Source organism: Nicotiana tabacum, chromosome 8 (assembly GCF_000715075.1).
Source record: "Nicotiana tabacum cultivar K326 chromosome 8, ASM71507v2, whole genome shotgun sequence".
Classification (NCBI taxonomy): Eukaryota; Viridiplantae; Streptophyta; class Magnoliopsida; order Solanales; family Solanaceae; genus Nicotiana; species Nicotiana tabacum.
Genome location: NC_134087.1, coordinates 183,349,831 through 183,376,781, shown reverse-complemented (window position 1 = coordinate 183,376,781; position 26,951 = coordinate 183,349,831). Strand labels below are relative to the sequence as shown.

Sequence of the window (26,951 nt, the reverse complement as noted above, 5' to 3'; positions counted from 1 at the left end):
CTTTCCTCTTCCACAAAACCACTCTCCAGACCGCAAAAATCACCACATCACTTTGGATTTGACTGGCTGGAAATACTCATTGGCAAGCCTCTATAATGCATTTTTTCCGTTGTCGCTCTGTTTGTCCATGGTTAGCTGTCCCGTCTCATTATTGTAGCGTTCCTCTGACTTTGGTGTTGCCACAACTGCTGTTTTTACTTTGCAAAAACCCCATTTGGGTTTGACTTCACGGTTCTACTGCCAATTCACGGCCCCCAAAATTTCAAGCAACTTTGACCACACTTGTGAAATTTCGAAGTTGTGAGTAGTGACTTCAAAGCTCTTTTTCATGGAGAGGAGATGGTTGTTGGGTGTTTGCAAGATGGTTGCTGGTGTGTTCTGTAAGATGGAAATGAGGAAGAATTGGTGGTTTGTCATGACAATGTCCAGAACTTGTGATGGAGAATTTCTTTTGGTGTTGCGTTGCAGATGATAAGAAAATGGCGGATGACTATTTTTGAGGAGAAGAAAGGCGTGAGATGGTGAAGGTGTTTGTGAGAGGAAAGAGAATGGGCTAAAAGAATATTCTAAAAAACGTTTTCTAAAAAATCTCGTGGAATATTTTTATCTAGCGTGCATAACATATTAATGTGATTGAGGGACACGCATGTCCACACAAGCAACACTGATGTAGTCTCTTGCCCAGCAAAATAGAATAATTTGCCCTCTTCAATTACTTCAGTTTACTCATTCCAAACTTCTTGCTACCATGCTCTTCAACTTCTCTAGAATTTGACTCTAATAATATACCCAATAGGTCATTATTGAGGGCCTTGCCATTGCCTTCTTCTTTTGCCTTTAATCTGTTGTCAATTAGACACGTCATTTTTTCTCGTACTTCCTTTTCACATTTTTTCATTCTTTTGTTCATTTTACTGGGAAAAAATCTGCAAATTAAAGGAAAAGTAAGTAAATATGTATGCGTATGATCCAAGAGAAAGAATCAACTCTCTATATGAAGATGTGTGAAAACGCAAGATAAATAAAAAAAAAATAAAAAGTTGCATCTCTCTAAAAGTTTAAACTTTTAGAAGTAGTCATTCAATTTCAGTACATCCAAACAAAAAATAAATAAAAAAGAATTTGAGGAAGAAGCTGAAGGAAAGTCTTGGCACAAAGGTAAAAGTTACCATCCTGTACTCAAGAGGTTACAGGTTCAACTTGAAGAAATAACCTCTTGCAAATGCAAAGTAAGGCTGCATACATAAAACTAATGTGATCCAACCCTTCTCCGCATCCCGCGCACAGCGAAACTTGTTGCACTAGGCTGCCTTTTAGGAAAAAGCGGGGAAGTTGGATGAAATAGGAAGGTCAATGTTTTCTATTTGACTCCTTTTGCAGTCCACTTAATTAGTTTTTCCAAGTTTCCACTAATTTAAGCAGGTCCCTTTTTTCCCTCCAAACCATAATGTAAGTTGAAAATAAAATAGTAGTGGTTGACCAACAAAGTAAGTCAAGAAGTAAATGATAGGTCAATGCTCTGGGGTTGATTCTTTCTAAGTGTCCAAGTCCATGCATCTATTTTAAATTAAAATGAGGTTTACTTAGGCCACTTCACCATCTTACAGATATCATACAAATCTCTTCTTTATGGCTGTAAGCTGGATTTTCCCTTTCTTGTTCACTCTTTTTTGTTATTTTCATTCATTAACCAGCCAACCTTTTGATTATCCAACTGCAAGTTGATCTAAGTAGTTGAAAGATTTGCAGTTGGATAATCAAAAGGTTGGCTGGTTAATCCAAGTAGTTGAAAGATTTTCCCTTTCTTGTTCACTCTTTTTTGTTATTTTCATTCATTAACCAGCCAACCTTTTGATTATCCAACTGCAAATCTTTCAACTACTTGGATCAACAATTATTCAGCACCACATTCAGTGAACTTCACTGTTGGCTCTATAGTAAGGGCTATACTTGTTGATCCAAGTAGTTGAAAGATTTGCAGTTGGATAATCAAAAGGTTGGCTGGTTAATCCAAGTAGTTGAAAGATTTTCCCTTTCTTGTTCACTCTTTTTTGTTATTTTCATTCATTAACCAGCCAACCTTTTGATTATCCAACTGCAAATCTTTCAACTACTTGGATCAACAATTATTCAGCACCACATTCAGTGAACTTCACTGTTGGCTCTATAGTAAGGGCTATACTTGTTAAAGGAAGCTTTGGTCCAAGATATGCTTGTGGATTCTACTGTAATGGCAATTGTGAAACTTACATCTTTGCCATTTTCATTGTGTACACAAATAGTATTTCCTCTATTACAGCTGTTAATGTAGGATTCCCACAAGTTGTTTGGTCTGCTAATGGGAATAATCCAGTTAGGATCAATGCAACTTTGCAGCTCACATTAGGAGGAAACTTGGTACTTAGAGATGCTGATGGTACTTTGGTTTGGTCAACAAATACTACTGAGAAATCTGTTGCTGGCTTAAAGTTGACTCATTTGGGAAATCTTGTTCTCTTTGATGTCAACAATGTTACTGTTTGGCAATCATTTGATCATCCAACTGATTCTCTGGTACCAGGACAGAAGTTAGTATCGGGAAAGAAGCTAACAGCAAGTGTCTCAGCAACAAACTGGACTGAGGGAGGTTTGTTTTCTTTCTCTGCCACAAATAATGGTTTGATTGCTTTCATTGAGTCGAGTCCACCACAAACATATTTTGAGAGTTCTATAGATGGACTAACGGATAGTAAAGCATCCAACTATGTCATGTATTTGAATGGAAGCTTAGCTTTAATCACAAATTCCAATGACTCCAAGAATCCAACTATACTGGTTTCTGTTGCTCCTGTATCTTCAGCTCAATTTATGAAACTGGAATTTGATGGGCACTTGAAAGTGTATGAGTGACAAGACCAGTGGAAAGAGGTCAATGACCTTTTTACAGGCTTTTATGGTGAGTGTGGTTATCCAATGGTATGTGGAAGATATGGCATTTGCTCAAATGGACAGTGTAGTTGTCCCAAATCAAGTTCTGATTCAACAAACTATTTTAGACAGATAAATGATAGGCAGCCTAATCTTGGTTGTTCTGAGATCACAAAAATGACTTGTAATGACTCAAATAACCACAGATATTTGGAGCTCAATGATGTGAATTGTTTCGCGTTTGGTGCAGATATTATTGACACAGACATGAATACCTGTAAAAAATGCATGTTTGAGGAATTGTTCTTGTAAAGCTGCTATTTTTCATTACGGTTCAAATTCTTCTAGTGGGGAGTGCTACCTTCCGTCCGAGATCTTTTCGTTGATGAATAATGAGAAGGACAAGACAAGGTATAATTCCTCTGCATTTGTGAAAGTACAGAATGTGAAAGTACAGAACGAAACTCAACCAGCTGTTGCAAGAAGGAAGAGGCGCATGAATGGTGCTATAGTGGGATCTGTTACAGGAATTTCTGCTCTTGGTATCGTAATCGGATGCATAATTTTCATATTCTCGAGGAAGAGAAAGGAAGATGAAGTGGAAGAGCATTATCTAGATAACATGCCAGGAATGCCTGTTAGATTTTCTTACGACGATCTAAAGTCTGCAGCTGAGAACTTTAGCAAAAAGCTTGGTGAAGGAGGATTTGGATCAGTGTTCGGAGGGACCTTAAAAGACGACACAAAGATAGCAGTGAAATGCCTTGATGGAATAGGCAAAGCCAAGAAATCATTCCTAGCTGAGGTTGAAACCATTGGCAGCATACATCATCTCAGCTTGGTCCAATTAATTGGCTTCTGTGCTGAGAAATCTCACAGACTTCTAGTATATGAGTTTATGAGCAATGGATCGCTAGACAAATGGATCTACTCTGGCAATCAAGTAATCGTTCTAGATTGGAAATGCAGGAAGAAGATTATTCATGACATAGCCAAAGGATTAGCCTACCTCCACGACGAATGCAGGCAAAAAATTCTACATTTGGATATTAAGCCTCAAAACATTCTATTAGATGAGAAGTATGATGCTAAGCTCTCTGATTTCGGACTTTCCAAGCTAATTGATCGGACTCAGAGCAAAGTTGTGACTACCATGAGAGGTACTCCTGGCTATCTAGCTCCTGAATGGCTTAGTGCAGTTATAACAGAAAAGGTAGATGTCTATAGCTTTGGCGTTGTACTCTTGGAGATCTTGCGTGGAAGAAAAAATTTCGAGCCGTCTGAGCCCGAGGAGCAAAGGCTATTGTTTAGTCTTCTCAAGAGAAAGGCAGAGGAAGGGCGACTAGTGGATCTGATCGATAAGCGCAGTGAAGATATGCAGCTTTATAAGGAAGTAGTAGTAGATACAATGCAAGTTGCAGCGTGGTGTCTACAACGCGTTTATACCAAGAGACCATCAATGTCAATAGTTGTCATGGTCATCGAGGGCGCGGTGGATGTTGAAAAGAGTCCGGACTATAACTTTCTTATGCCACAAAACGTATCAGATATCAATATAGTAGATTCTGCTCCATTATTTCCCTCAATCCCATCCGGCCCAAGGTGAGTGGGAATTTCTTCTTAAACATTGCTAATTTCTAGCTCTATAAAATGCATCATGCTGGCTGCTGTTTAAATTTCTTCACTGTTATCACAAAGTTGTACTAGTTTGTTTTCTTTGCATAAGTCATGTAAATTTATTCAATATGCATCAAGTGTCATGAAAGTGGTGAGGAAGAAAGATCTAAGCTTTATATTAACACATATATTGACGTGTATATATATGTCACGGGTAAATTTGTTTCCAGTGTGACCTATAAGTCATGGGTTCGAACCGTGGAATCAGTCAGTGATGCTTGCATCAGGGTAGGCTTCCTACATCACACCCCCTTGGGGTGCGGCCCTTCCCGGAACCCTGCGTAAATGTGGGATGCTTCGTGCACCGGATTGCCTTTTTTATATATTGATGTATATATAAAACCTAAGCTTTATGAGCTCCAATGCAAGGACATTAAATAGTTTAATCATAAATGTATTTGTAACTTTAAAGGAAATTTTACACCCTGTAGAAAAGCTTAGTACCCTATTTATTTTAAATAAATACCATTTTAAAATATTACATCCTATAGATACCTTTTATCCTTTATAGCAAAATATCTAATTATAGTTACATCCTACATTTAAGGCACCATATATGCTAAATAATATTTTTCTCTCTCCTTTTGTCTTTTTTCTCACATAATCACCGTATATCTGCTCTAACCACGTTCTCTCTCTCTCTTTTTGCATACACTTTACTCTCTTCTCCCACAAACCCACGATTCATAACTCTTCTCCCACCCAAATTCTCTAGGCCTCCGCCATTATCACTCCCCATTTCGCATCTCTCTAAAATCATTGTTTTAGAGCCGATACAAGTGCTCATGGTAGGTTTAATTCTTAGATTTTGATATCATTATTTTGTTTCTCTAATTTTGATACAGATTTTACTTTGTTTCTGAAACAATAACTATTGGTATTGTTTACTCACCAGGAAGCTTTGGTTTTTCTCTCCAATGTCGGATTCAACGCCACACAAGATGATAACCAGAGGTATACCCACCAAAATTCTCAATTTTGATGGGCCCTCTTTCTCGTTGCAAATAACTCAAGCGGAGTCGAATTTTGCAGGTTTATCAGCAACTATAGTTTCAGAGAGAAGAACTAAACTACACAATGACAAATCGAAAGAAGTCCAAGTTGAGAAATCTTCAAAAGGAACAAAAAATCCAGTTGCTTCAAAGAGGAAAAAACCTATGAATGATTCTTCATGTGTCAATCTTAAGGAAGTTGATGCAAAAAAAACATCAGATACACGGCACAAAAAGATAATTGATATTGTATCAATATGCATTCAAAGAAACTTATATGTATTCATAATTATTCAAGTTATTTTATATGTATGATATTGTATTCGTATGTATCTGGTTGTATTCATAAGTATTAAAACAATCCAGAACTCATTTACACATTCACATTTGTCAATAACTGAGTTGTGCTTACTTGAATATTATATGTTGTATTTAAATCTATTTAGATATATTCAAATTCACATTTTTGTACTATTTTGGTATTAATGTATTCAGTTGTATTTATACGTATGTATATGTATTTTGATGTATTTTTATAGTTGTATTTTTAAGGATTTTCAAGGTTCCCATCACTGTTGTATTATTCAGCTGTATTCTGTTGTACTATTCAGCTGTATTCTGCTGTATTTTTCTTGCTTTTAGCTGTATTCAGTTGTTCTCAACTGTATTATTCATATGTATTTCTCTGTATTTAGCTATAGTCAGTTGAATTCAACTGTGGTGAATACAGCTATAGTCAACTGTATTCAACAGCTTTATTCAGCTTTATTCAGCTGTAGACAGTCATATTCAACTATTTTAATCACCTGTAGTCAGTTGTATTATTCAATATTATTCAGCTTTATTCAGTTGTATTCAACTGTTTTAATCAGATGTAGTCACTTGTATTCAACTATTTTATTCAGTTGTATTAAGCTGTAGTCAGTTGTAGTCAGCTGTTTTATTCACCTATAGACAGTTGTATTCAACTGTATTATTCATATGTATTTCTCTGTATGATCCCTTTGAAGTTTTTTTCATATCAGATCTGCCTCAACAGAAAGCTGGGAGCATGTAAGTATTCAATCATCATTCTTGTATGTTATATACAAATCTAATTGTATGAATTAGATTTAATTGTTTCAATCAATTATTTTTTAGGGATTGTGGGGTGCATGTTTCAGCATACGCAGAGTTTCTGAGCACTCTTGGTGAGATTCCACAAACAACATTTGATTTCAATCTACTCCGTCAAAGATATGGTGCTCTCCTCTGGGACTATGCTATGCGGAAGATAGACGCTGATGCCATAAGCGAGAATGAAGCAACTTCAAAGATTGCTAGCCAAATCACGGAGTCAGATTCAAAGATGCAGATAGTGTTAGAGTAGCTTTAGGTTAATGTAGTTTTGGAATGTAGTTTGAAGAAGAATACTGTTTTGAGTATGAATTTTGGTGAAGATGGTAGTTAATTTGAAAAACTTATCACTTTATCAACAGTGTTCGTGTATGACGATTGCAACTTTTCAATCGTTGTTTCACTGGTGTTCATAAGTATTCATGCTTATTCTTCAGTTTGTATTCATATTTATCTTATATGATTCAAGTATGTATCAATACCAAGTAACTTTGCTTGAACAGGTTTTAGGTATTGAACACGTAAATATCAAAGTCAGAAACTTTATGTATTCTAATGGTAGGTTATATTAAAGAATTCAGATGTATTTTTCTGAATTCAGGTGTATTTAGTTGTATTTAACTGTATTATTCAGCTGCATTCAGTTGTATTCAACAGCATTCATTTATATGTATCTTTCAAGTTCAGTTAATACATATTAAAAAATACAAATTCAGATGTATTAAACATGTTATACGTATTCAGTTGTATTCAACTGTAGTCAGTTGTATTCAACTGTTTTATTCAGCAGTAGTTAGTTGTATTCAAGTGTATTATTCATCTGTATTCATTTGTATTTTGTTATATTCATCTACATTCAGTCTACTCAACTGTATTATTCATAAAAATACTTCAGCTATATTCAGTTGTATTTCTTAGTATTCATCTATACTCAGTTCTACTCAACTGTATAGGTATTCAGTTGTCATTTCTATGTATTCACCTATACTGAATTTAATATGTATCTTTCAAATTCAGTTAATACTTGAAAAAGAATATAAATTCAGATGTATTAAACAGGTTATTCTCTAGTTAGAGAATATAAATCCAGACTTAATAAAATTGTTATATTACAGCTGAGTATATAGATATATTCCGATGAATTCTGACTAGTTATGTATATAACTCAGGCACTGTCTATAATAAACTGTCAAAGTATATGTGGACAAGGTTATATTCGATTGTATCCAACACATTAAGGCAACTATATGTATTCATAATCTATTCACGAAAGTCATTTCAGAATATATTTCTTGACAATGAGAATTTATTACTTGACAATGTCATCATAAGTATTGACAAATCGTTGAAGCACCAATACATGTCAGAGTGTTAACTATTTATTATGTGGAGCATTTCTACACGTTCGCTTGTTATATCCTCCCTGCCCACGTATGCTACATGAATGTTGATTTTTCTGCTGCAACAATTCAGTTAAAGTTTTATCGCGCTTCTTCTTTGGCCTTCCAGGAGGTATTTTCCATTTGGATGGTAGTACAACCTCTTCTGCAACATGTTCTGGTATATTCCAGTCATTTCTGTCCGGTAGCGGGTACATTGGCACATCGTATGTCATTACAATTGTATTTGGTTTGTAATAGTTAGAGAAATATTCTTCTGGCATTAGAAACTGGCTCTTCAATACAGTCCAAGCATGTGGGCATGACAATTCATCAACTTGGAAACCTCCCACAAACACATTTTTTCTCTAACAGGCAGACTGTGTAATTCCTCCCACCATTGTTGACCGTATGTAAGTATTCAGTTGATGGTACTACCTATATTTAAAAATAGAAATATAAGTTTTGAGCACATATAACTGAATTACCAAATGTATAATGCTGAATTACTAACTTACATACAACTGAACTATTAGCATATAGATGAATACATCATATATTTAGACCAGCAGAATATCAACTGTAATTAGTGCAGAACTTATCAAAAGTCTGTTGTACTTTATGCTACAGGAGGCTAACAAAAACATTAGAAGGATACGTCATGACAATACATATTAAAATTACATATAATACAACTTTGTTAGTTGTATTCTGATGTATACGAATAGTTTTTGCAGCATGTTTTTAGTTATATTCAGTTGCATTCATATCAGATCTTCGGAAAAATATGTCTTGTATGTGTTTGAATTTAGTTGTATTCCTATGTATTAATGGTAATTGTATTTAAAAAATGATTGTATTCAGTTGTATTCATGCTCTGGCTATGATGGCTTGAAAGGTCTACCATACTCTGGCAACTAGAAGAAAGAGAAGATCCGCACGATCCTATTCTGACTCTTTCTGGAGTACTTGATCTGGAAGTTGGGCGGCGCCCTTGCTCTTCTTCCTTCCTTGCTAAGGCTGCCTTAAGACCGACAATCTGTACTAGAACTTAAAATCCAAATGCAATTCTTCTGGACTACATCTTTTGAAGAGAAGAATTGTCTTTTTGTTATCTACATTGTAGAAGGGAAAAGCAGTTCATGCCTATAAGTTCACTGATAAACAAAAAATATGGCAATTTTGAAACCTGTTCTTTTAGTTCCTTGACGTCAGAACTCTCCTTGTTGACCCGTGCAGTACCAAGCTCAACTGTAGAAACCTGTGCAGTACCAAGCTCTACTGTAAAAATATGGCAGATTTTGTTCGTTGAGTTAAATTAGGAGAATATCATGTGATTTGATTTCCTTCCGTTTTTAACTAGTTTAACCTTCCACATTTTGCGCAAATACGTTACTGTATTCACATTAATGCCGCTTGAATACAGTTAAATACATATCAAACTTAGCTGAAATTCCCTTTTTAATGCCTATATTTTCTATTGTATTAATGAATACAACAACTTAAATACATAAAATACATTGTATAAAAACATAAAAGGTATCTATAACACGTAATATAACAAAAGATATCTATAAATGACTAATTAGACCTAAAAGATGGTGCTTTATGGTGCTATCATTTATCTCTCTTTAAACGTCTCATTTAATTAACACTCCACCATTAGAACAATAAGGGAAGATTTGGAAATTAATATGAACTTTCACGAGAAGAATTACAAGAAATGAATAAATAACCAGAAAACCCGGACGTTACAATTTGAAAACATAACTCGTGCTTCCTGAAGATCATGGGTAATAAAAAATGCTCATTCAACCAGTTCATTAGTGACAGTACCAGTAAATTTTGAATATATAAAATTCAATTGCAGAATTGCACAATCGAATATGCAGTAGGACCCCTTTTTGCAGAGAGCTGTCCCATTCTCTATTAACAATTTGGAAAGATATATCTTTAGAAAAAAAAATTATGATGACTTGTGACAAGGGAAGTTTTGCCAATCAATTTGAATCCGTGGCAAAATTGCATTGTTAGAATTTGGCCAGGTTCTGACGATTTTTGTGACAAGGGAAGTTTTGCTCATCAATTTGAAATCTTTACTTAATGCTGGCTGCAACCTGCTTGCAAATCTTATCTTAACGGGTCACAACTTAAACGGTCTCCCAAAAGGGTGATCTGCACAAATAGCACATTTATGTGCTGATTTTTTGACCTCACTTGTCTCATGAGTAAAACTTCTAAGTTAACAAGTGTTGCCCCTCGCTTATCCGATGGGCAACACTTTTTGGGGAAAAATTAAAAAATAGTTAGATCTACAAGTGATCATTCAAAAATAGTCATATTTTCAAAGGTAATGGAAATTTAGCCACTTTTCATGTAAAGATAAATTTGAACGAAAACACTGTTCAAAATTCGGAAAAATACTCCAGCATAATATACTAGAGTTCCAATATATGGAGTTCCAGCATAATATACCGGTCCAGCATAATATACCGGTCCAGCATAATATACCGGAGTTTGGAGCATCGGTGCTCTACTCTCCAGTATATTATACTGGAGCCAGCAAAGTATACCGGTCCAGCAAAATATGCTGGAAGTTCATACACAGGTGCACCGAACTCCAGTATATTATGCTGGACCGGTCTCTGTTGCAGCAAAAAAGTGTCTATTTTTCAATGACTTGGCAAACGCTGGCTATTTTTGAATGACCAGTCCAAAAACTGGCAAGACAGTGCTATTTTTACCATTTTTTAACTTTTGGCTATAAAGGTTTGCCCATGGGTCTAGTGGGGATCAAAAAAATTAAGACCATCAATTATTAAGGTCATTAAGTGTAATTTCCTGCTCCCAAAATGTCATCTTCTTATGGTCCAATGCACCTAGGTCCTTTGGGCTTGTAACGACCCGACTGGTCGTTTTGAGCAATTGCGCCCGATTTAGTAGTTTGAGGCCTCGAGCAGCTTCACATTATGTATATCAACTTGTGTGCATGATTGGAATCAGTTTCCGGATGAATCAGAGTTGAACTGGAAGAAGGAACCTAGTTTTGGAAGTTTAAACAGTGAAAATTGGACCGGAATTGGACTTTTGAGTAAACGGCCCCGGAATGGGTCGTGGGTGATCCCAACAGCTTTGTATGGTGATTTTGGACTTAGGCGTGTGTCTGGATTCAGATTTGGAGGTCCGTAGGATAATTTGAGGTGTTTCGGGGAAAGTTGAAAAAGTTGAAATTTAGAAAATGGAGAAGTTTGACCCATAGTTGACTTTGGTGATATCGGGGTCGGAATGCGATTCCAAGAGTTGGAACAACTCCATTAGGTCATTTTGGACTTATCTGCAAAATTTGGCGTCATTCCGGGTTGAATTGATAGGTTTTGGCACGAGTTTTGGAAGTTAGAATGTTTGAAAGTTCCTAAGTTCGATTCTTGGTGTGATTCAATGTTTCGACGTTGTTTGATATGATTTGAGACCTCGAGCGAGTCCGTGCTAGGTTATATTACTTGTTTGTGTGTTTGGACGGGGTCCCGGGGGCCTCGGGTGTGTGTTCGGGTGGGCTACGGGTCATTTTCCCTTGTTTTTGAACTGTTGTTTTCTGCTTCTGGTATCCTCTTTCGCGATTGCGAACAGCCTTTCACGTTCGCGATGATTTGTTGCTAACCAACGGGAAATCCTTCTTCGCATTTAGAGCCTCGCATTCGCGAAGCTCTGCTTTATCCCTCATCGCGTTCGCGTCCCCTCATGCGTTCGCGTCCCCTCATGCGTTCGCGTAGTTATGTTGTTCTACTCTTCGCGTTCGCGTACTAGGTCACGCGTTCGCAAAGAGCAATCTCTGGGTCATAATATTTTCCTTCTTCGCATTCGCATGTGTGCTGTCGCGTTCGCGAAGCACAACTGGGCAGCCTTCATTTTTTTTCTTCGCGAAAACGATACTTCCTCTGCGTTCGCGATGCTTTAAGACCTGGGCAGAATAAATAGTACTCTATTCCGAGGGTTTGCCATTTTCACCATTTTTGGAGTTCTAGAGCTCGATTTTGGGCGATTCTTTGTGGGGTTTTCAAGCAACACGATTGGGTAAGTATTCTTCACCTAGAATTGACTATATTCTATGAAATTGTCTTTGTTTTTATCATTTAATTTGTGATTTGGGTTGAGTAAAATGTTGGTTTTTGAAGAAATTCCTTAAATGAAAAATCGTGATTTGAGGGGCCAAATGGTATCGGAATTTAATAAATTTTGTACGGTTGAAATCATATTGGAATGAGTATTCGGATTTTGTAAAATTTGTCGGGTTCCGAGGCGCGGGCCTAGGGGTCAACTTTTGGACCAATTTTTGGATTTTGTTAAAGATTGAGACTTTATGATGCAGAATAGTTTTTTATGTGTTTTATTTGTGCTTTGAAGTTAATTTGGTTAGATTTGAGCCGTCCAGAGGTCTTTCCACCCGAGAAGTGCATTTTAGAGTATCGGTTTGTCGTCTTTGAGGTAAGTATCTTGCCTAACCTTGTGTGGGGACTTCTCCTTAGGAATTGAATCTTCTATGCTAATTGTAGTCCGTGCATGCGAGGTGACGAGTGTGTGCTCGGACTTATTTGTGGGAAATATGCTCGAGGGTTCTTAGGTCCTTATGTTCAATATGTGGAGAGTATTCCGTTATGATTGGGTTTAATAATTGCTTAAATTGTCTCTATATGCTCCATATGATGTTGCTAGCTTTTCTCGAATTCCTACGTGTTGCATTGACTCTTAATTGCCTTAATTGAAGTGATCTCCTTCCTTATTGTTTTGATACTTCTTGATTGTGAGTTCCTCTATGACTTTGTACAAATAGGTTACATGTCCAATTGTTGTGGTTACCGGTGTAGTTATCACATGCTTGTTATGTCTTGTTGTTTAGTTGAGGTTTCATTGTGAAGTTAATTATCGGCACAAGTTTGGTTATAGCTGATTTCCTTGTCGGGACATATTTAATCCTTACTGTTGGTTCCTTTGCCGGGATGTGTTTATTCTTGTTGTTGACTCCCTTGCTAGGATATGGTTGTTTCCTTATTGTTCCCTTGCCAGGATTCTATTGTGATTAGTGTTGATTTGTATATTGGGATCGGGTTGCATGCCGCAACAATATTATATGGATCGGGTTGCACGCCGCAACAATATTAGATGTATCGGGTTGCACGCCGCAACAATATTAGATGGATCGGGTTGCATGCCGCAACATCATTATATGATTTGGATCGAGTTGCATGCCGTAACAATATTATATGATTTGGATCAGGTTGCACGCCACAACAGTACTATATGATTGGGATCGGGTTGCATGCCACAACAAGAAAGAATAAAAGTGAATATTGACTCTTATGGTGAGAACGAGAGTAAAAGAACGAAGGATGGTGCCGTGCACTCTCTGCTGCTGTGTTTATTTCTTGTTATCAATTCAAGTGTTTAAACTGTTTAAATTCCTTTATTGCTGTGATTCTTTGTGTTAGAACCTACAATGTTTTCAATACCTCATCGTATTTATGTATATATATACTTCAATACTTCAAACACCAATAATTGTTATAGCCTTAATTCAATTAGTTTCTCAATTATGCCCCTTAAACTGTCTGAGGTTCTAATACTTCAAACTTCAATAATTGTTACAACCGTAATTTAATTAGTTTCTCAATTATACCCCCTTAAACCGTCTGGGGTTGTATTTTACTTAAAAAGGAATTTCTTCTAAGTTTTAAGTTATTAAATCTCATGTTAAAAGTAATAATTCATTCAATGTTGTATTTTTAAATTAAAAGGGGTACTTTTTTTACTCAAATAATTTCAAAGAAATAATTTCACCTTTTCTCGTTGGCTTTCCCAATTAGTTTAGAAATTATATTTTTACTTATATTAGGTAAGTGAGACCTCTTGGACATATTGAGTACATTGTACGGACATTATGTATTGTATAGCATGTGGATTCTGTTGTTAAAAGTGAAATGGAAAAGATAGGGGCATAAGGTGCCACATGTGCGGAAGATTCGGAAGTTAAGATTATGATATGAGAAACTGATGATTGAGATGGTCGGGATTGTGTATTAGACATGATGTGATTGATTGAGTGGGCATTTCCTTCTTTAATTGAATACATTCTTGCTTGTCTCTGTTCCTGTTATGTCAGTGTTGATTTACTTGGTTATCTGATTTACTTGGTTATCTGATTTACTACCTGCGTTCTCCTTTATTGTTCTTACTGGTTGTATTTTGATTTCTTTCTGCTGTTGATATTACCTCGTTATCTTTATCGTGATATTTTATTATCATATCCTATTCATTTCATTTGACCAGTAGGTGTCTTGATTGTTCCTCGTCACTACCCCACCGAGGTTAGTCTTGATACTTACTAGGCACTGCCGTGGTGTGCTCATACTACACTTCTATACATTTTTGTGTACAGATCTAAGTATTAATCGATAGTAGCTATGTGGGTTGTCGCGACGAAGACTCACAGTAACCTGTTGCTGCGGTCGCAGGCCTCAGAGTCCCCTTCATTTGTATTTACATTCCATTGATTCCTTCTCGTTCTAGAACAGTGTTGTATTTATTTTGTATAATTACTCTTAGAAAGGCTTATGACTTGTACCATCGATTTTGGAAATTGTGATTTATTGAGAGTTATTTAGGTTGAAGTTAGTAAATATTAATGTTATTTTTGTAAATGTTAGGCTTACTTAGTTTAGAGACTAGGTGCCATAACGACTACTTCAGAGGTATTTTGGGTCGTGACAAGTTGGTATCAGAGCTCTAGGTTCATGGGTGCTACGAGTCATAAGCAGGTTTAGTAGAGTCTTGCGGATCGGTACGGAGATGTTTGTACTTATCTTCGAGAGACTACAGAACTGTTAGGAAATTCCACTTCTTTCATTCCCTATCGTGCGATATTGATTCGGCTCGAAGTATATGACTTATGTCCCTCTAAATCCACTCGTGTATAATATTACGCTCTTAGTGTTCGCTATCACCAGTGGTTCTTGATGCTACAAACATGCTACAATGGAGTCAGGGAGGCTCAGACATTGAGAGACTATTTAGTTGTTTGTATGGAGGCACAACGATTTTCTACACTTGATTGATGAGTGCGAGCTTGGGAAGATTTAATTGGTCGACTAGTCGTCGCGATTGTGGCAAGGCCACGAAGTGGGTGTTGATTGTGAATAGTTGGTGGTATTGGAGTACCTTGTGATTTGTGTTGTACGAGCTTTGAAGGTTAGTTTTGTAGATCATCAGTCTTTGTTTTCTGTGGCTTTGCACCAAGTGGAGGAGTCCAATAGCGGCATTCAGATTGCAAAGTCAGATTTGTATCAATTTTAGCCTGAGGTATGTGTATATGTGGTATTGGTAGATTCCCAGATTTGGGGTATGACTAGGGTCTGAGATCTCGCACGGGATGATGTTGGGGCTTATAGTATTTCTGCGTCAATAATGGATCTACATATCAGCATCAAGGGGAGTCGAAGGAATAACTTCAAATTCATAGGAGGTCTATTCAGCGTGGGTATCGTGGTTGCGGCAGAACGGGGTGCTTCAGAGGTAATGCGGTGGTTTATGAATTTCTTGCTACGTGGTTCATGCTAGAGTGATCTGCATGTGGGGCTTTGATGGGAGTTATTGTATATCGACTATCCGAAGAAATGAGTCAGTTTAGTAGTGTTGGGTTAGTATAGCCATGGAAGTAAATGGTCCTTTTGAATGGGAATTCTCTACTGGCATTTGTGGCAGCACTCTTGGATTGGGCAGTTTGTGTGACTCGGTTGAGTTGGAGAGGTGCAATACTGAGGGTTTGGTTGCGTGCGGGCAGATCTCGGAGGATTCTAGATGGTTTGACTACGGCTTGAGTTGGGTGTCTACTATGGGCATAAGGAATATGTGGTACATTGCGGTTTCTCCTGAATTGGTATCTGAAATTAATAGAGCGTTGTCATTGTTGGCTATTATATGTGAAAAATGTGAATTTTTGGAAAGGACCTTGAGTTTTGGTTTGCAGTGCGTGGCTGGTAGCAGGGTGATTACTGGGTTTTGAGGCTTTCGAGGTTCATATTTTTTTACGCAGTCAAAAACTCTATATGAGTGCTTCAGCAGAATGATAGGGTGTAAGTGATATATATATCGGCCATTTGATTGTGTAGTGGAGTTAGAGTATGGAAATTTTGGTATTCTTGAGGTTTTGGGGCTAGATGCCCTCATATGTGAATTATTTCCTGTTTGCAGATTGTGGAGGAACGTTGAGGATGAGATAGTTAATAGCATGCATGATTGATAGGTCGCTGTGGATTTTTGGAAAGGATATTTACCTATTTAGAGGTAATCAAGATTTGGTTGTGGGCTATTTGGGGGATCAACGAGAATATGTATGTCGTGTTAGAGCAAATTTGTCTGCCTCTGTGAGATTATCATTTTGGTTATGTGATCAAGTAGGGGGGATATTATATGTGCCCCTAGCCTATGATATGTGCTACTCTTGTATGCTGTGTTAGGCGGTGAGGTTGTATGATTATTTCCCCCGTATGTAGTAATTCTGTTTAGGCCTTATGGCGATGCGGGCAAGATAGCCCTCGTGATGTTGATTTGCTTATTGCACCTTAGTCGTGCTTGCTTCTTTCATGTTTTAGCACTTTCATTTATTTTCCCAAAGTTTTATTTGTGCACTCTGTTGTACTTGATATCAGTATTCTTATGTTCTGTGAGCTCAAGCATTTTGGCTTGATGAGTATTTGGGAGCGGGCTGCACGCCGCAACGGATGTTATGTGAGATACCCTTTCCTTGTATTTATTTGGTGTTGTGTTTTCACTCTATGAGATGATTTGATGAAGAACTACACTTTTGTTGTTACACATGTTGTGCTCATTAGATAATTCTTATAACCTGATTTTCTTATAATGTGAGAATCCGTGTGGTCCCGTGATGAGCTGTCAGTTGTGCTGCTTGTATTGGCTGATATGGGGTTCTTAGACCTGAGATTAATACTATGGTATCGGGGGTGAGGAATGTTTGCAAGTATGAGGGTGTTTCTGCTAAGATTTGGGTGATGGCCCTTGGTGGGCGAGAGAGCTTCTTGACTTGTTGTCTTCATGGGCGGCTATGAGTTCCCGCATATTTCTTTATCATAAGCAGTGATGTGGAGATCTGGAACAAGGTTGTATTCAATGTGAAGTATATTGCCGGCATCCAGGATGTTATTTGAGCAGCTATGGTGGTAAGATGTTATTGCTTCGGGCATTTAAGTTGTGTGGAGCAGCGTGCGATTGTACTCTGGATTGGAATTTGGCTTGATTCAGTTTGTTAAGGCTCATGCAGTGTGATGACGTGGAATTCAGATCCGATGATGAATTTCAGATGTTGAGGTTTGGGTTCTGTTCTAAGGTTATGGGTTAAGAAGGAGATGACATCTTCAGTTAAGTTGCATTGCTAGTTCTACTTAGGTTGGGTGATGGGGAATCACCCCCGGGTGTATGTATGGTGAGCTCATGCAGTGGTTCGATGGCTTTGGAACGACTCCGGGCACGTTCGAGGACAAATGTATGTTTAAGTGGAGGATGATGTAACGACCCGACTGGTCGTTTTGAGCAATTGTGCCCGATTCGGTAGTTTGAGGCCTCGAGCAGCTTCACATTATGTATATCGACTTGTGTGCATCGTTGGATTCAGTTTTCGGATGAATGAGAGTTGAACTGGAAGAAGGAACCTAGTTTTGGAAGTTTAAACAATGAAAATTTAACCGAAATTGGAATTTTGAGTAAACGGCCCCGAAATAGGTCGTGGGTGATCCCAACAGCTTTGTATGGTGATTTTGGACTTAGGCGCGCGTCCGGATTCGGATTTGGAGGTCCGTAGGGTAATTTGAGGCGTTTCGACGAAAGTTGGAAAAGTTGAAGTTTGGAAAATGGAGAAGTTTGACCCATAGTTGACTTTTGTGATATCGGGGTCGGAATGCGATTCCAAGAGTTGGAACAACTCCGTTATGTCATTTTGGACTTGTCTGCAAAATTTGGCGTCATTCCGGGTTGAATTGATAGGTTTTGGCACGAGTTTTGAAAGTTAGAAGGTTTGAAAGTTCCTAAGTTAGATTCTTGGTGTGATTCGATGTTTCGGCGTTGTTTGATATGATTTGAGACCTCGAGCGAGTCCCTGCAAGTTTATATGACTTGTTTGTGTGTTTGGACGGGATCCCGGGGACCTCGGGTGTGTTCCGGGTGGGCTACGGGTCATTTTCCCTTGTTTTTGAACTGTTGTTTTTTGCTTCTGGTATCTTTTTTCGCGATCGCGAACAGCCTTTAGCGTTCGCGAAGCTTTGTTGCCGACCACCTAGAAATCCTTCTTCGCGTTCACGTTTAGAGCCTCGCGTTCGCGAAGCTCTGCTTTATCCCTCATCGCGTTCCCGTCCCCCTCACGCGTTCGTGTAGTTATGTTGTTCCACTCTTCGCGTTCGCGAAGAGCTGTCTCTGGGCCATAATATTTTCCTTTTCGCGTTCGCATGCGTGCTGTCGCGTTCGCGAAGCACAACTGGGCAGCCTTCATTTTTCTTCTTCGTGACCGCGATACTTCCTCCGCGTTCGCGATGCTTTAAGACCTGGGAAGAATAAATAGTACTCTATTCCGAGGGTTTTTTATTTTCACCATTTTTGGAGTTCTAGAGCTCGGTAAGTGTTCTTCACCTAGAATTGATTATATTCCATGAAATTGTCTTTATTTTTATCATTTTATTTGTGATTTGGGTTCAGTAAAATGTTGGTTTTTGAAGAAAATTCATAAAATGAAAAATCGTAATTTGAGGGGCCAAATGGTATCAGAATTTAATAAATTTTGTATGGTTGAACTCATATTGGAATGCGTTTGCGGATTTTGTAAAATTTGTCGGGTTCTGAGGCGCGGGCCCGAGGGTCAACCTTTGGACCAATTTTTGGATTTTGTTAAAGATTGAGACTTTATGATCCGGAATAGTTTCTTATGTGTTTTATTTGTGCTTTGAAGTTAATTTTGTTAGATTTGAGCCGTCCGGAGGTCTTTTCACCCGAGAAGTGCATTTTAGAGTATCAGTTTTTCTCTTTGGGATAAGTATCTTGCCTAACCTTGTATGGAGGACTTCCCCTTAGGAATTGAGTCTTCTATGCTAATTGTAGTCCGTGCATGGGAGGTGATGAGTATGTGCTCGGACTTATTTGTGGGAAATATGCTCGAGGGTTCTTAGGTCCTTATGTTCAATATGTGGAGAATATTCCGTTATGATTGTGTTTAATAATTGCTTAAATTGTCTCTCTATATTCTATTATGTATAACCAAAGTTAGACTTTTCAAAACCGTCTCAATCATGTCAGTTTGTCTTCGGTATCGGTATACGGTTCGGTTAATTTTTTGGTATTTTTTAAAATGTCATGTAAAAGTCACTAGTAGAAGTAGAATGCAATAAAATATGTACTTTTATAAGACTTGGCAAAACTCTCCATATATTTTTACTATTTAAAGAGCGATGAATTAAGAACAAGAAATATGGTTAGAGTGTAGATCCATTAACTATTCTACAACAGCGTAAAACAAACTAAGCAAAGACAAAGAAAATATAATTCACACGAGTGAAAAGATATTGACCAAGCTGAGACGCAAGAATAAAGTCTATAGAAGATTAAATATTCAAAAAGATAAATCTAAATCAATTCAATACATTGTAGTTTGCTACTCATAATCGCTAGAATACCTTGTGTCTTGCTAGTGAATATACTGGAAATAATTTAGTTTTAATATGAGTAGCATAATAGGTTGGGAATTAGGATTTTGAGTTTATTTACTTGTTGACTTGTAACTGTATTCATAATTCTAAGACCCACGGAAAAAATTAATGCTTTATTATTTTTAAATTATATAAATATATTTTCCACATATAAATTTATTCGGTACGGTTCGGTATTTTTTCGATTTATTTTCATAAAATAAAAAACCTACCATAATTATCGGTACAGTTATAGATTTATATAAAAACTTATAGTTTTATTAAAAGAAACCTAAAAAATTGGTTCGGTACGATACGATTCGGTTGATTTAATTAGTTTTTAAATATCCATTGACACCCCTAGGGGTAAGGTCATCGTACATTCTAATAATGACAGTAGCAAGTTATCTCCTTCTGTATATGACTCTTTGTTATTCAGTTTTATAATGTCTCTTTTGGTGATCATTTAATTCCTTTTGTTTAGGATGGTTATTCACATAGGTTTCTCCGTATCATGAATTTTCTCTGATTTATTATATATTTCTCAACTTTTATATACTACACTTGGCTATATAAAACCAACCATATAATCAATACAATACAAGTTTTTCTTCTATGTTTAACACTCTTTATGATATCAAGAGCTCTACTGCTTCAACGACCTTGATTCTAATTTCTTTTTTCCTAACCCACCCACCGCACACACAAATGATTTCAAGTTCTCTAACTTTTGTCAATGCCGATAAGGCGATAACACCTCCGGTTCAAAGACTTTTGTCCAGTTCAATCAAGTTGCTCAACTTCCCATCAAACTTACTGGTAGCCATAACTTCTCACTATGGAAGGCTCAGGTATCCATGCTTATGCATGGGCACAATCTCTTTGGTCACCTTAATATATCGAAACCAACCCCTTGTCAGACTATCCCTTCAAATAAACAGGAGGTACGTTTAATTAACTATTTTTAGTTGTATGTGTTATAACACCATATTCCTAGCTAGCTGCTATTAATTAACAGCGAATTAAATGTATTGCATAAATCATCATTGTACTAGAAGAGATCTTTCTTTTCCTTTGTTGCGACCAAAACACTCACGCAAGTGCACGCGATCGACAAGTAATATAGTAGTAAGTAGAGTATCGTTCCCACGAGAAATTGTGATCAACTTATCGACTGATGTAGACTCAAACAATTATCAATTCAAGCTAAATTATCACAAAATATATAAAGAACCAATTTACAACTTACTTAATAATTACACAATAATTCAACACAAAATTACTACACCAATTACACAATATTTTGATAACAATTTTGGTAAAGATATTCCAGGGTCATGGACTTGCTAGAGATCATGCTACTATTTTAGCTTAAGATTGATTTATTGAATTATCCGGGTTATTGATTATAGGGTTAATAATATTCATAAGAATCTTTCGAGTTCTTATGCATCTATTCAAGTTAAACTAATACCTATATGTCTATGGTATTAATATTAGCAAGAATGCATTTACAACTCCTATTTTTCAACCAAACAAGACAATTAAGTATATGTCTATCTTAATTGCAAATCTTTCACCCGATGCCCAGGATCCGGATCTTGCTCTATTTGATTCTATATGCAATCAAGAATTTCCTTTTTCAAGTTTAACTCAAGATTCGTAAATAATATTTCACTGTTAGCTACGCAGTAAAATAATTAAAAGCAGAATCAAATAAACAACCCATAACGATAGATTCAAGATCTTCAATCTAAGCTTCAAACAACAAGATCATCTAACATCCATGACCCAAGAATACTAGAGTTTTTAGCTACTCATAATTATACAAATAACAACAATAAAAATCTTTAAATATAATATACGTAAATACTAAGAGAAGGTTTAGAAAAACTCTTTCAATCTTTGCTCCAAGTTGATGTTCCTATTGATTTTTGATAGTTGAAGATGAGTTTCCTCCTCCTTCTCTCTCTAAAAATCAGATCTTCCACTCTCCATCAGCTTAACTCCAATAATGGAGTTCTTGCTTTATGTAAATTGAGTGGGATTAAGAAGAAATTCCAATTTTACCCCTTTAAACAACCTTTCCCGAAATCCGGACTAGCGCGGCCGCGCACCTGACCGCACACGTCCAGTTGTCCCATATTTTTGATTCTTTTCTTGTTCTTCCACCATAATTAATTCCGAGGGGTTTTTCATTTATTGCTCCAAAATGGTTCCAATCATATTTGATTTACGTAATATACGCTTCTTTACCTGAAATGTATACAATTCACTATTAAAGCCCATAATTCATCAATTAATCACAATATATCATTGGAATATCATCAAGCAGAAGCATAAACAATAGCTAAATCACCCAGATTTCGCTTATTATCAACACCCCACACTTAATCCATTGCTAGTCCTCGAGCAATCAAACTATTATATTAGAACTATCTCTAAAGATCCCTTCACTCAACTATTTCCCTTAACGCATTACACCGAGAACAATGTACATATGTTGCTCCTAGCAGTGAACAATCCTAACTTTAAAGTTGAATCTCAAGTGCCATGCATATTCAAACTTCCTCAACTTGCTCTTCACAGAAGTCCAGATTTTCTTTTCTGTCACAAGTCATATGCCCTCACCATCATGCCAATAAGAAATATTTGGTAATTACTCCGCACATTCCAGTCATATACTTATAATAATCAATTAAAGCACTCACTCTCACAATAAAAGTCACATGCATGCAATTGGTACCATAAGCTTGCCCTTAATGTAAATCTCTACTAATGTAGGCTAGCTCAATCCAAAATCAATTAGGACTGTTTCATGGTTGTAATGAGGGCTAAGGGACGGGTAAGATGTATTTAGGAATAGTGACTCAACCCCTAAGCACTTTAACACATCACACCCACAATTTTTAAGCATAAATTCTTCAACCTACTTCTCATTTATACACAATGTCATCCCACAAATACGTCATTCTTCTTTAAGCACTCTATTAATTCATTCCCACTAACTAGAGCAAAACACAATGTAATTTTTTTTGTCACTCAATTTCTGCTAGTGGTGTATTCATTTACAACATAAGTGCACCTTTCATCCTTTTATTGGTTCCACTCAAAAGCCACCCCACACTTATTTCCTTCTTACTTCTTTTAGCGTTCTTCTCACAATTAAAGTGCTTTAAGAGGTAAAAGGATCAAAACACTGTCAATTAAGAACAAAAGTGTATAGGCTTGTAATGCGGGTGCCAAACAAAAGTCTAAAGGCTCAAAAGGGTTAACTAGGGACAAATTTTATTTGTGATAAGCAATTAAGCTCAAAAAGGTCAAAGAAAGCCTAACATCATTTTTCAAATCGAGCATCACCTAATATTTCGCTTTAATTCACATACCGGGCAAGTTCTAGACACAAATACAATGCATGGACTACACAAATACTCACCACACATGGCATATGACTCATTCCAGATCAGCTCATCAAGACACTCCATTACGAGCATTCAATTCAGTACAAACATACAATTTAAGGCACTTTCTGTGAGATTCAACAATTAAGACTAAGCGTTACACTCTAAGTTCTATTGTGTTCAGGTGTCAACGCTATGAGTTCTCTTCTATATATGCTAACTGAAAAACTACATATGCCCGGTTCGGCATAAACCCTTGGAAAATAACCGTGGCTTAAAGAAAAACCAAGGGAGATTTGTTATACTACCTAAAAATACCAAAAATAAAAATAAAAATCTTTTTGTTGTTTTTAATAAGCTCATTCCCTCAAGAACTCCTATCCAAAAGAATCCGTCATCGGGCCGTGCCAATATTACTACTAAAAAAATAAATATGTTTTAAGAACAATTACTCCAACAATACTAAATCACCAAAACATTTAAAAACAAAAGTGAAATAATCATGCAATCCCAAAACATTATATATTGTACCACACCACCAAAACATTCCAACAATCCAAAACAATTAAAACAACCTAAAAATCCATAATAATTAGTACCATCCTTCCACCCCACACTTAAACATAAGGCATGTCCCCATGACTTTCATTTCTAAAAAGAAAAGAGGCAAAGATACTTCCCCGAAACTTCATTCCTGATCTGAGACAGTGTCAGGATTCACATTACATGCACGCCCCAATGCTCTGAGCCAACCCATAAATTTTTTCTCCGACTTGACTTGCCGGTCAGCTATCTCCTCCACACGGTTGCCCAACCCAGTCATAGTGATGCGAAGATCCTCCACGTCTTTTTCCAATGTGTTTTGACGAGGCAATCTGGTAGATCGGGAAGATGAAGCTGCTCGTGATAATGTTGCTGCTGGTGCTGCTTGTGATGCTGATCTTGACAGTCTCGCAGCTGATGACAGTCTTGCAGCTGATGCACGGGGTGCTTCTGGCTGCGCCTCACTTTCAACATTCATTGCCTCATTTTCCTCCTCCTCCTCATCGTCGTCATCATCATCAGAGCTGCTTGATTCTACCACCTCTACTACCTCCGGCTCTTTCCCCGTTGTCACTTTATCAGCTCGGAACTTGCTTTCCTTTTCAACTAACCCATCAGCAGGTTGATATTCTGGCATACTAGCAGCCCTACATAGTTGAGTAACTAGTGAAGGGAAGAAGAATCCATACCTCTTGATTTTGCAGCGAGTGAACATCTCATTATACATGATTTTAGCTATGTCAAAGTCGTGACCATTAACAAAACACCAGACAAGACAAGCTCGGGGTCCATTGACTTCCGTTTGATTGTGTGATGGGATCAATCGGGCGCATATGAGATGCAACCAGCACTTTGCTTCAAATGTGAGTGCATTAGAATGAAATTTCCTTGCCAGGTGCCAAAATGGTCTCAAAGAATCTTTCCCAAATTTCGTATGTGGGTGCCTTACCATAGTTATAGAAGTCATTATGCTCCTCTGGAGGTGCAGGCAGCTGATAAGCAGTACAAATTGCCTCAAGTGAAGCATTCACTGCTCTTTGGCGCACTGTGACTATTCCATTTGTATGATCTGGAGCATTGGCATAAAATTCTCTTACAACCATGAGATTTGCCTCACCTGGTTCGTTGACGAATATGTGTAAGCCCCTTCTCAGCAACTCATCGTGCATATGAGGGCACAAGCGCTGAAGTTTTCTCATGTCAACACCTCTTTCAGGAATTGGTTTCTTTTCAGCTTTTTCTACAAATCGGTCCTGAGCTTTGGCTGAAACAAATCTTGTATTATCAAATGGGCGTGCAATTGCTGCCTCTCGTGACCTAGCTCTGCCTGCTTGGTTGCTTGAGGAAGGACCTGTGGTACATCTTTTTCTAGAGTTAGTCATTATACCTGCAAGACAATAACATATTAACATAGCCCAATCCAAAATTCGAGGCTCAATGGGGTTACTTAGACTTCACACTCATCATTGGTCACAAACTACATTTTCTTATTCATGGGGGCTTTTTCACAAACACATTGCATGCATTGTATTATCATAACCCCTTTTACACTTGTTAGAACAATAATCACCCTTATTCACCCATAAAACATCACCAATCAAGTGGTTCTCCTCCCCACACTCATCAACCAACAATACCCCCAAGTATTTCACTAATTTATACATACAATTTATGTACAATTAACACAACATATGTATAAACACTTCAACAGAAATTCGAAAAATAGCAATAAAAATAAAACTAAATTATCACTAACATTATTCTCTGTATAAAAGAACTATACGAGAATAGTTCACTATTATTACACAATACCCATCAATACTATCATTATATTTACTTAAAACATAAAAACAAAATTTGGAAAATAACAAGAAAAATAAAAGAAGAGAAGAACTTAGAACTTAAAACTAATTTCTTACTAACATTTCAACTTATAATATCAACACCATTCTTAGAAACCAACTTTAACAACTATAACTACTTTATTTGCTTATAAACAAAAATCTGGAAAAAAATAATAAAAAAATAGAAAAATAAAAGAAAACAAAACAAGAATTCATACCTTTGTTGGAAGAGAATGGTAAAGAAGATGAATGTGAAGATAGAAAAGAAGATTTGATGGGGATTGTTTGGGAGAAAATGGTGAAGCAAAAATGGTGGAAGAAAGGTTTGGAGAAGAGAAGGGTTTTGAAGAGGGGAAATTGGGTTAGAGAGAGAGATAATTTGTTGGAATGGGGGTTTTTGGGGAGAGGGGCGTTCAGATAAGGGTAATTAGGGGGGTAGGATAGTAATTTAATTAACAAATTAAAATAAAAACAAAAACAAAAACAAAAAGAAACTAAAAAAAACGAAAAATTTCACTGAACTAGCGCGGTCAAATGCGCGGCCGCGCTAGTCAGGTGCGCGGCCAAGACAGAGAGCCACTGAACTAGTGCGGTCAAATGCACGGCCGCGCTAGTCAGGTTCGCGGCCAAGCCAGAGAGCACCCCAAAGTAGCGCGGTCAAATGCGCGGTCAGGTGCGCGGCCGCACACCTGAGCGATTTCTGAATTTTTTTTTACCTTAGCGTCAGCCCTCGTTCACCTGTATTTATTAGTACACAATAAACATCATAATCAAAAATACCATGATCGTTAGGTTGCCTCCCAACCAGCGCCTTATTTTACGTCGCGACATGACGCCATATTGCATTATACATCAATTAAATCTACTGAGGTTTTGTGACGTTGAATGTCACCACCCCAATAATGTTTAATTCGTTGCCCATTTACCAAGAAAGTACCACTTGAATTTGTGTCTCGTAATTCAACTGTTCCATGAGGAGTCACGCTTACTACAACGAAAGGGCCTGCCCAACGAGACTTAAGCTTTCCTGGAAAAAGCTTTAACCTTGAATTAAACAGAAGAACTTCTTGACCCGGCACAAACTCACGATGTTGGATGTGCTTATCATGCCACCTCTTGGTTCTTTCTTTATATAACTTGGCATTTTCATAAGCATGCAACCGAAACTCATCAAGTTCATTGAGTTGTAGCAGTCTTTTTTCACCGGCTAAGTCCATATCCATATTTAGCTTTTTGATTGCCCAATAAGCTTTGTGTTCTAGCTCAACAAGCAAATGACATGCCTTTCCATAAACCAACCTGTATGGAGAAGTACCTATTGGAGTCTTGTATGCAGTTCGGTAAGCCCACAATGCAT

The 26,951-nt window shown here is 37.2% G+C and overlaps 1 pseudogene; it reads left to right on the top strand.

The window, feature by feature from the left end:
• The first annotated feature begins 328 nt into the window (after positions 1-328).
• Positions 329-4,720, top strand: LOC107816291 (G-type lectin S-receptor-like serine/threonine-protein kinase SD2-5; annotated as a pseudogene).
• Positions 4,721-26,951: the final 22,231 nt, after the last annotated feature.